The sequence below is a fragment of the Entelurus aequoreus genome, linkage group LG18 (genome assembly GCF_033978785.1).
Source record: "Entelurus aequoreus isolate RoL-2023_Sb linkage group LG18, RoL_Eaeq_v1.1, whole genome shotgun sequence".
NCBI lineage: Eukaryota > Metazoa > Chordata > Actinopteri > Syngnathiformes > Syngnathidae > Entelurus > Entelurus aequoreus.
In genome coordinates this window covers 30,378,247-30,389,006 of record NC_084748.1, presented here as the reverse complement: position 1 = coordinate 30,389,006, position 10,760 = coordinate 30,378,247, and positions in this window count along the sequence as shown.

The window sequence follows — 10,760 nt, the reverse complement described above, 5'->3', positions numbered from 1 at the left end:
TGGTGGGAAGTCAGAGACGTGAGCTTACTGCAAGCAAAGCAACGTTCCGACGAGGAGTAGTCAGCGGCGAGGCTCTTTAACCTGTCGTCCGTAATCACTGCCAGGTGTCTTGATTGATGATTGTCTCCAGCTGCGGCGGCATGTGGGTGCGGTCTGCACAGCACGTGTGGGTGCTGTCTGCGCAGCGCGTGTGGGGGCGTGTCTGGACGTACTCAGAGTGGAGCTGCTGAGTGCTCCCGCAGACGAGGGAGGAACGGACTGTGCGTGTGTCATGACAGTGCCCCCCCCTTATGCGAGACCCCCGACGAGCGCCGAAGAGCTCCTGGATTTGCCCGATAGAAGTCTTCTAGTAGTGATGGGTCAGCAAGGTAGGAGGCAGGAACCCAAGACCTATGTTCAGGCCCATAACCCTCCCAGTCAACTAAATAAACTAACCCCCTACCTTGCCGACGGACCCCGAGAATATCCTTAACGGTCCAAACGGGGTCCCCATTGTCCAAAATCCTGGGAGGGGGCGGGGGGGATCAGGTGAAGAAAGTGGGGAAGTAGTAACTGGTTTGATCTGCGAAACATAGACCACGGGATGTCGCTTGACTGAGGGAGGTAAAGAAAGTTTAACCGCAGCAGGGTTTATTATGGCCTCTATAGTGTATGGTCCTACAAATCTGGGTGCGAGTTTTCGAGATGGTACCTCAAGATGAAGATCTTTAGCCTGTAGCAGAACTTGTTGACCCGGAGAATACGAGGGAGCCGGGATGCGTCGCTGATTAGCACTGCGGCACATCCTTTCAGAGGACCTGATTAGAGAAGCCCGGGCGGCTTTCCAAACTTGCTGGCATCTTTTGATGTGTGTATGGGAAGAGGGAACTGCAGCTTCAATCTCCTGTTGAGGAAACATAGGTGGTTGGTAACCTAAGGAGCACTCAAAAGGTGACAATCCGGTAGCCGAACTCTTCAAGGAATTGTAAGCAAATTCGACCCATGGCAGAAACTTGCACCACGAGGATGGTTGTCTGGCAGATATGCACCGTAGCATGGTCTTAACACTTTGATTGGCTCTTTCTGCTTGACCGTTACTTTGAGGGTGGTAACCAGAGGTAAGACTGACCGTGGCCCCAATTCCCTTGCAAAAGTTCCGCCACACCCGAGAGGTGAACTGGGGACCACGGTCCGAGACGATGTCCACAGGAATGCCGTGTTGCTTGACTATGTGGGTTGTGAGAAGATCAGCAGTCTCGGCAGAAGATGGAAGTTTAGGTAGAGGAATGAAGTGTGCGGCTTTAGAAAAACGGTCAATAATGGTGAGAATAGTGGTGTTACCTTGGGAAGGTGGAAAACCAGTGATGAAGTCCAGAGATATGTGTGACCAAGGGCGACTGGGAACAGGAAGGGGAAGCAATAGTCCTGCCGGCGGTCTGTGGGAAGGCTTATTACGTGCACAAGTGCTACAAGGAGCAATGAACTCACGGGTATCATTGGCCATGGATGGCCACCAGAACCGCCGGCGGATGAAGGATAGGGTACGCTGAAATTCCGGATGGCAGGTGAAAACACTGGAATGTCCCCAGTCCAGAACTCGAGGTCGTAGCTCACGAGGGATGAAGAGTCTGTTGGGAGGTCCTCCCTTGGGTCCCGGACTTACTCTCAGGGCTTCCTTGACCAGGCCCTCCACTTCCCATGTGACCATGCCAATCATTTTGGAGGGAGGAAGGATAGTCTCCTCCGGGATATTGTCAATGGTTTCCTCTGAGAACTGACGGGAGAGGGCATCAGCCTTGGTATTACGGGAGCCCGGTCTGAAAGAAAGAATATAATTGAAGTGACTAAAAAATTGGGACCATCGTGCTTGTCTGTCGTTCAGTCTTTTGGCCGACCGGACATGCAGCAAATTGCGGTGGTCCATGAGGACCTGGAATTGGTACTTAGCTCCCTCTAGCCAATGTCTCCACTCCTTCAATGCCTCGTGTACAGCGAGCAATTCCCGATTCCCAGCATCATAATTGCGTTCAGCAGGTGATAAGCGTCGGGAGAAGAAAGCACATGGATGGACCTTGTTATCCTGCTTGGAGCGTTGGGAGAGAACTGCACCTATACCAGAATCGGAGGCGTCCACCTCAACAATGAACGGGCTGTCCGGGTCTGGATAAACGAGGATGGGTGCAGAGACGAAACTTCTTTTGAGACACCAGAACGCCATTCCTGCTTCACGGTTCCACTGGAAGGGGACATTGGTAGAGGTAAGTGCATGAAGAGGTGCAGCCAACTTACTAAAGTCCTTAATGAATCGCCTGTAGAATCCGGCAAATCCAAGGAAGCGTCGCAACTCAGTGCGAGTAGAGGGTTGAGGCCAGTCCACCACTGCCTTCACCTTTTTTGGATCAGCCTTAATATGTCCTTTTTCAATTACAAATCCCAAGAAATCAACAGAAGAAGAGTGGAACTCACATTTCTCGGCTTTGACGAACAGACGGTTCTCCAGAATGCGTTGTAGGACGAGACGGACATGTTGTTGATGCTCATGAAGGTTCTTGGAGAAGATAAGGATGTCATCCAGGTAAACGACAACAAAACGGTCTATCATGTCTCTGAGGATGTCGTTAACTAGGGCTTGAAAAACTGCAGGAGCATTGGTCAGACCAAAAGGCATGACCTTATACTCAAAATGCCCTAAGTGAGTATTGAAGGCAGTCTTCCACTCATCTCCTTCCCTGATTCGTACCAGATGATAGGCGTTGCGTAGATCCACTTTGGTAAAGATGGTGGCCGGAGTGAGGGGTTCAAAAGATGAATTGAGTAGGGGTAACGGATATTTATTCTTTACAGTGATGCTGTTAAGTTGACTGTAATCAATACATGGCCGAAGGGATCCATCCTTCTTGCTGACAAAAAAAAATCCAGCGGCCACAGGTGACTTGGATGGTCTGATTATACCAGAGGCCAGGGACTCGGAGATGTAGTCCCTCATAGTTTTCTTCTCAGGAAGGGAAAGGTTATATAGTCGACTGGATGGAAGAACTGCGTTGGGAATAAGATCAATAGCGCAGTCGTATGGTCTGTGGGGTGGAAGTGACAGTGCTTGATCCTTACTGAAAACTGTGGCTAGATCATGATATATCTCCGGGACTTGGGACAGGTCAACAGGGGGAGATATCGATCTGGGTCCTTCGGAATGTATAACAGCAGAACGGAGACAGTTAGCATGACAGTGGTTGCTCCAGGCCAGTATCTTGCCAGTGGACCAGGAAATGTGGGGGTCATGTAGACTCAACCATGATCGGCCGAGGACAAGGGGGGCTACCGGCGCATCCAGGACCCAGAAGCTGATGGTCTCTGTATGGTTACCAGAAAGGGTAAGGGATAAAGGTTTAGTGCGATGTTTGATAGGCCCTAAAGGGTGACCATCTAAGGCTTGGGCAGACACAAAAGTCTCTAAGGAAATTAACGGAATACCAGATTCTGTGGCATACCTTGAGTCGAGGAAACTCTCGTCGGCTCCGGAGTCCACATAGGCCTCTACTGATAGTGTCCTATCCTCCCAAGACAAGGTGGCAGGGAACAGAGTACTCGGGGTTTGCCTGGAAAAGATTGTGGGGATTGTAGTATGGCTCACCAGTATCCCCTTGACTGGTGAGCCCGATCTTTTGGCCGAGATGGGCAGTTGCGAATATGATGGCCCGCCATACCACAGTATAAACATAGGCGTTGTTGAAACTTCCGTTCCCGTTCCTCGAAGGAAAGTTGAGATCTCCCTATCTGCATGGGTTCTGGGGAAGGACTAGGACATGGATTAACTGGCCCTGTCTGTCTCGTGAGGTCCCAGCTGGTAGAACGAGGAGGTCTTGCCCTATTCGTGCTGCCGAAGTCGCTCTCCCTCTCCGCTTCTCTTTCTGAAAGTTACTGATCAAACAAGAGGGCTAGTTCAATTAGCTCGTGACTAGAAGACGGCCAGTCACGCATCAATCCATCCTTTATATTTTCATTAAGGCCTCTCCTGTAGGCACTCAAAAGAGCCCTGTCATCCCAACCACTCTCAGCTGACAAAGTGCGGAATTCTAGAGTGTATTTAGCCACGGAGCGGTGACCCTGTCTGAGGGAATGAAGCCTAGCTGCAGCATCTCTTCCATCCGTGGGATGATCAAAAACAGCCAAAAATTCTTTACGAAACGCAGAATAATTGGAGTTAAACCCCGAAGGCTTGCTAAGGGCGGAAGTGGCCCATTTAAGGGCAGGTCCAGAAAATAAGGAAAACATAAAGGCTATCTTGGCCCCATCGTTAGCATAACGAGATGGTTGGTGTTCAAAAATAAATTCACATTGAACCAAGAAGCCACGACAAAGTTCGAAATCCCCCTCAAAAATCTTAGGACTGGCTATCTTTGGTTCGCGAAGGGAAGACGGTCCTTCGGGGGCAGGTGCCTCAGAAGAGCTAAAAATGGGAGTGGGAGGTGTCACCTGACCTGTACTGAGTTTGTCCAATCTTGACAGCAGACTAGCAAATGCGACATCAAGTTTGTCCTCCAAGGTGGAAAATCGGGCCTGATGTTGTCGAATGACAGACTCGATGGCAGATAGGTCTCTAGGAGGGGAAGTTCGGACCAGAGTTCCAGGTGGGGGATGTTTTGTGCCGTCTGGTTCCATCTTGGTCGGAACGTTCTGTTATGTCTTAGACGGGGGGAAGGAGACGGCACAACAGCAGAAGTATAAACTCAATGTATTTATTGAGTGATTTATGATTACGTAGGGTGTGTATGCTACTATGTGTTTGAATGTAAACTATGTGCTGGAATTAATATATAAAGATACCGTAAGGGGTGTTGTCATGCGTGTTGAATGGTGGCGTCCAAATCCAGAGGGAGAAGGCAAAGAGGTCCGGGGGTCCAAGCGTGGTCGTAGTGCAGGAGAGAGCGTCCAAAGTCCAGGCAAGGTGTCGGGTAATCAGGAGGGCAAACAGGATTCAGGGGAATATGACAGCGGGAGCTGAGACAGGGACTGTGGGAGGAAGGAGAGACGAAGGAAATCAAAAACAAGGTACGAAGAAACAAGCACAGGAGAAGAACACTGGTGGGAAGTCAGAGACGTGAGCTTACTGCAAGCAAAGCAACGTTCCGACGAGGAGTAGTCAGCGGCGAGGCTCTTTATCCTGTCGTCCGTAATCACTGCCAGGTGTCTTGATTGATGATTGTCTCCAGCTGCGGCGGCATGTGGGTGCGGTCTGCACAGCACGTGTGGGTGCTGTCTGCGCAGCGCGTGTGGGGGCGTGTCTGGACGTACTCAGAGTGGAGCTGCTGAGTGCTCCCGCAGACGAGGGAGGAACGGACTGTGCGTGTGTCATGACAAGTGGTACGCCAAAGAATCACTTGATTAAAGTACAGTTCCTGTATTCAAACACAGTGTTACTTTTTAAACTGTGCGCAATGTTACAGTGGCCAAAAATATCCAATACACTTGCTAAATAAAACCTCTGCCTTGTTTTTAATGAGTATTTAGGCCTACTACTTTACTGTATTTTAATGTTATTTGTTTTTTCTGAGATAGTACTTGGTAAAACAGTTTAAGAACCACTGCACTTGAAGAAGTCTCTCTAAAGGGTCAAATTAATGTATCTTTGTAAGGAATAATCAAAATATTCTAAGTAAATATAATGATGTCATAAATAAATGTAAATTAAATGTAACAAAGTAAAAGTAACATTTAACAAAAATACTTAAGTTTAAGTTAAAAATATGTCGCATTAAAATTACTCTGACAAATACAATTTATTCAAAAAGTTACTTAAGTAAATGTAACGGAGTAAAAGTCAGAAGTCACTATTCATCTCGGGCACACTCAGCACACTCAGTCCACAGTGCAGTGCACTAAGAGGGAATGCTCTCTCACGCACTAAGTAAAGAGGAAAGACTTGCACCAGCTTTATCTCAGGTGTCCCTGTATTTTTTTTTTTCAGGAAATGTGCATTTTTTACTTAAGAATTAAAAAAGAAAGTTTGGAATCAGACAGAAAATAAATTTATAACACAATATTTTTAATGATTCATATATTTTAGGTTTATTTTCCATAGGCGACAGGCATGAAGAGTTGCTTTTATCATTTAGTTAACGTTACACAAGTTGCGTAACATGTTCAGGTGTTTTGGTATGCGTTTGAAATATAGACGCTAATTAAAAAAAATTAAATTTTGGACAATATCAATTTGATTAAATATGAGATAGCACCCCCCGCAACCCCGTAAGGGACAAACAGTAGAAAATGGATGGATGAATGAAATATATCAAAAACACAGATCAATCCCACTTATGTATTTTCTTCCAGTAAAAAGCAAAATGATGAATCATGCTTATCAGTCACAGCGAGTACTTTGAACACATCTTTTGTGAGCCAACAGAACTTTGAGATGAGGTTTGACGCTGCAGTTTTGCCGACTACTCTGCAGAGGGCAGTGTTTATGTATCATATCAATGTTAAACTCAATGGATTGTCATTAAGTCCACTTTATGTTCTTTGTTGCAAACTGGTTCTGTGTCAACCATACCTGCAAAAAAATAAAACAAATCAAAAATACCACAAAGCTTATTTTACCTTTGTTTGAATCACAGACACTGCGCAAAAGAGGGTGGAGCGGTGGCATAGGGGCGTGACCTTTCACCTTTGTGTGTGTGCCTTGATGGTGCACAGTAATTCAGCACATAAGGTCAGTTAGTGTACTTTGGGAAGCCACACGACGCCATCTTGTATTGTCGGATTTTGTCACTTTATTAGGCACAACTGCTAAAAACTGTGTAAAAAAAATCAGCCAATTGTGAGTGGTCACGATACAATGGTTTTGCAGTGATATTGTTAGAAAATATTATGACATCGTACATGTTGTATCACTGATATTGTTGGCAAGATATTTTGCTAATATCATATGGTGAATTATTCTGCTATTACCACTGCTGTATTGTGATACTATTTTATCATTATACGAAACGCAATCATCTTACATTCACTGTATATTCGTACCATTAATGAACATGGCAAATGATTACAATAATATCATATCATGACTCATGACAATGGTTGGTTATCGTACGATTCCTGAATGGTGATATACAGTGTACAGTATATATCTCTGGCCAAATCACGTTATATAACAACATATCGTAAATTACTCTGTGATTTCCACCACAGTGAGAAGCGACAATTGCTGAGTCGTGATACCATTGATACCATAGGCCAAAAAAATCTCGATATCGTATCATATTGTGCCTTAAACCTGTGCCTTTTCACAGTAACCCTTCTAACAATTGCTGTATTGTGACACTGATATTGTTGGCAAGCTATTTTGCTAATATTACACGTTGAATTACTCTGTAAATGGTATATAAGTAAATAGAATTTGATGCCAGCAACATGTTTCAAAAAAGCTGGCACAAGTGGCAAAAAAGACTGAGAAAGTTGAGGAATGCTCATCAAACACTTACTTGGAACATCTCACAGGTGAACAGGCTAATTGAGAACAGGTGGGTGCCATGATTGGGTATAAAAGCAGCTTCCATGAAATGCTCAGTCATTCACAAACAAGGATGAACAAATGCGTGCGGAAATTGTCGAACAGTTTAAGAACAACATTTCTCAACGAGCTATTGCAAGGAATTTAGGGATTTCACCATCTACGGTCCGTAATATCATCAAAAGGTTCAGAGAATCTGGAGAAATCACTGCACGTAAGCGATGATATTACGGACCTTCGATCCCTCATGCGGTACTGCAACAAAAAGCGACATCAGTGTGTAAAGGATACCACCACATGGGCTCAGTATAGATAGATAGATAGATAGTACTTTATTGATTCCTTCAGGAACACTTCAGAAAACCACTGTCAGTAATTACAGTTGATCGCTACATCTGTAAGTGCAAGTTAAAACTCTACTATGCAAAGCCAAAGCCATTTATCAACAACACCCATAAACACCGCCGGCTTCGCTGGGCCCGAGCTCATCTAAGATGGACTGATACAAAGTGGAAAAGTGTTCCGTGGTCTGACGAGTCCACATTTCAAATTGTTTTTGGAAACTGTGGACGTCGTGTCCTCCGGACCAAAGAGGAAAAGAACCATCCGGATTGTTATAGGCGCAAAGTTGAAAAGCCAGCATCTGTGGTGGTATGGAGGTGTATTAGTGCCCAAGACATGGGTAACTTACACATCTGTGAAGGCACCATTAATGCTGAAAGGTACATACAGGTTTTGGAGCAACAAATGTTGCCATCCAAGCAACATTATCATGGACGAGTGCGGCTACTACTCCAAGTGCGGGTACTAGACTGGCCTGCCTGTAGTTCAGACCTGTCTCCCATTGAAAATGTGTGGCGCAATATGAAGCCTAAAATATGACAACGGAGACCCCCGACTGTTGAACAACTTAAGCTGTACATCAAGCAAGAATGGGAACGAATTCCACCTGAAAAGTTTCAAAAATTGGTGTCCTCAGTTCCCAAACGTTTACTGAGTGTTATTAAAAGGAAAGGCCATGTAGCACAGTGGTAAAAATGCCCCTGTGTCAACTTTTTTGCAATGTGTTGCTGCTATTAAATTACAAGTTAATGATTATTTGCAAAAATAAATTAAGTTGCCCTAGTGTGTGAATGTGAGTGTGAATGTTGTCTGTCTATCTGTGTTGGCCCTGTGATGAGGTGGCGACTTGTTCAGGGTGTACCCCGCCTTCCGCCCGATTGCAGCTGAGATAGGCTCCAGCATCCCCCGCGACCCCGAAAGGGACAAGCGGTAGAAAATGGATGGATGGATGGATGGTTCGAACAATCAATATCTTCTCTTTGAAGTCTATTCAATTGAATATAAGTAGAAAAGGATTTGCAAATCATTGTATTCTGTTTTTATTTACAAATTACACAACATGCCAACTTCACTGGTTTTGGGTTTTGTAGTTACACTCATCAAACAATTAATCAAAGCAACAGAATAAATACTGAAGATTATTCTAATCGATTAAATCGAATACTCGTTGCAGCCCTGTAGTGGTACTACTGTTATTATTGGTAAATGATCATATCGTCTTTGTAGTTACCACTACAGGAATAGAGCATCATAGATTTGCAGTATACTGCACTATCAATATAAAAATGTTGCCAAAATATTGTATTGGGAGTACGGTTGTAACCGGTATTAGTATAAAACCGCAATACTAATGAATCATATTCGGTACTATACCGCCTCTGAAAAGTACAGGTCTACACCTTCATTTCATCCACTGTAATGATACCAAGTGCAGGAGCGCATCTAGTCGATACTACTATGATTATGTCAATATTTTTTGGCATCACAACATCTTTTTTTGTTTTTTTTAAATGTATATTATGTTTATAAACTCAGGAAATACGTCCCTGGACACATGAGGACTTTGAATATGACCAATGTATGATCCTGTAACTACTTGATACCCAAATTTGTGGTATCATCCAAAACTAGTGTAAAGTATCAAACAGAAGAATAAGTGATTATTACATTTGAACAGAAGTGTAGATAGAACATGTTAAAACAGAAAGTAAGCAGATATTAACAGTAAATGAACAAGTAGATTAATAATTAATTTCCTACCACTTGTCCTGAATAATGTTGACAAAATAATAGAATGATAAGTGACACAATATGTTACTGTATATGTCAGCAGACTAAATTAGGAGCCTTTGTTTGCTTACTTACTAATAAAAGACAAGTTGTCTTGTATGTTCACTATTTTATTTAAGGACAAACTTGCAATAAGAAACATAAGTTTAATGTACCCTAACATTTTTTGTTATAAAAGCCAATAATGCAATTTTTTGTGGTCCCCTTGATTTCAAAAAGTACCGAAAAGTACCGGTACCAAAATATTGGTATCGGCACAACACTAATCTGGAGTTGTTCCCACTATTGTACAACACTGCGATATGGCATACAGAAGCAAACAAAAACACATTGGTGAAAATTTTGTGATAATATCATATCTACTCCCTAAAACAGGGGTCACCAACCTTTTTGAAAGCAAGAGCTACTTCTTGGGTACTGATTAATGCGAAGGGCTACCAGTTTGATACACACTTAAATAAATTGCCAGAAATAGCCAATTTGCTCAATTTACCTTTAACTCTATGTTATTATTAATAATTAATGATATTTACACTTAATTGAACGGTTTAAAAGAGGAGAAAACACGAAAAAAATGACAATTACATTTTGAAACATAGTTTATCTTCAATTTCGACACTTTAAAATTCAAAATTCAACCGAAAAAAAGAAGAGAAAAACTAGCTAATTCGAATCTTTTTGAAAAAAAAAATAAAAAAATTATGGAACATTAGTCATTTTTCCTGATTAAGATTAATTTTAGAATTTTGATGACATGTTTTAAATAGGTTAAAATCCAATCTACACTTTGTTAGAATATATAACAAATTGGACCAAGTTATATTTCTAACAAAGACAAATCATTATTTCTTCTAGATTTTCCAGAACAAAAATTTTAAAAGAAATTCAAAAGACTTTGAAATAAGATTTAAATTTGATTTTACAGATTTTCTGGATTTTCCAGGATAATTTTTTTAAATTTTAATCATAATAAGTTTGAAGAAATATTTCACAAATATTCTTTGTCGAAAAAACAGAAGCTAAAATGAAAAATTTAATTAAACTGTATTTATTATTCTTTACAATAAAAAAAAAAAAGTTACTTGAACATTGATTTAAATTGTCAGGAAAGAAGAGGAAGGAATTTAAAAGGTAAAAA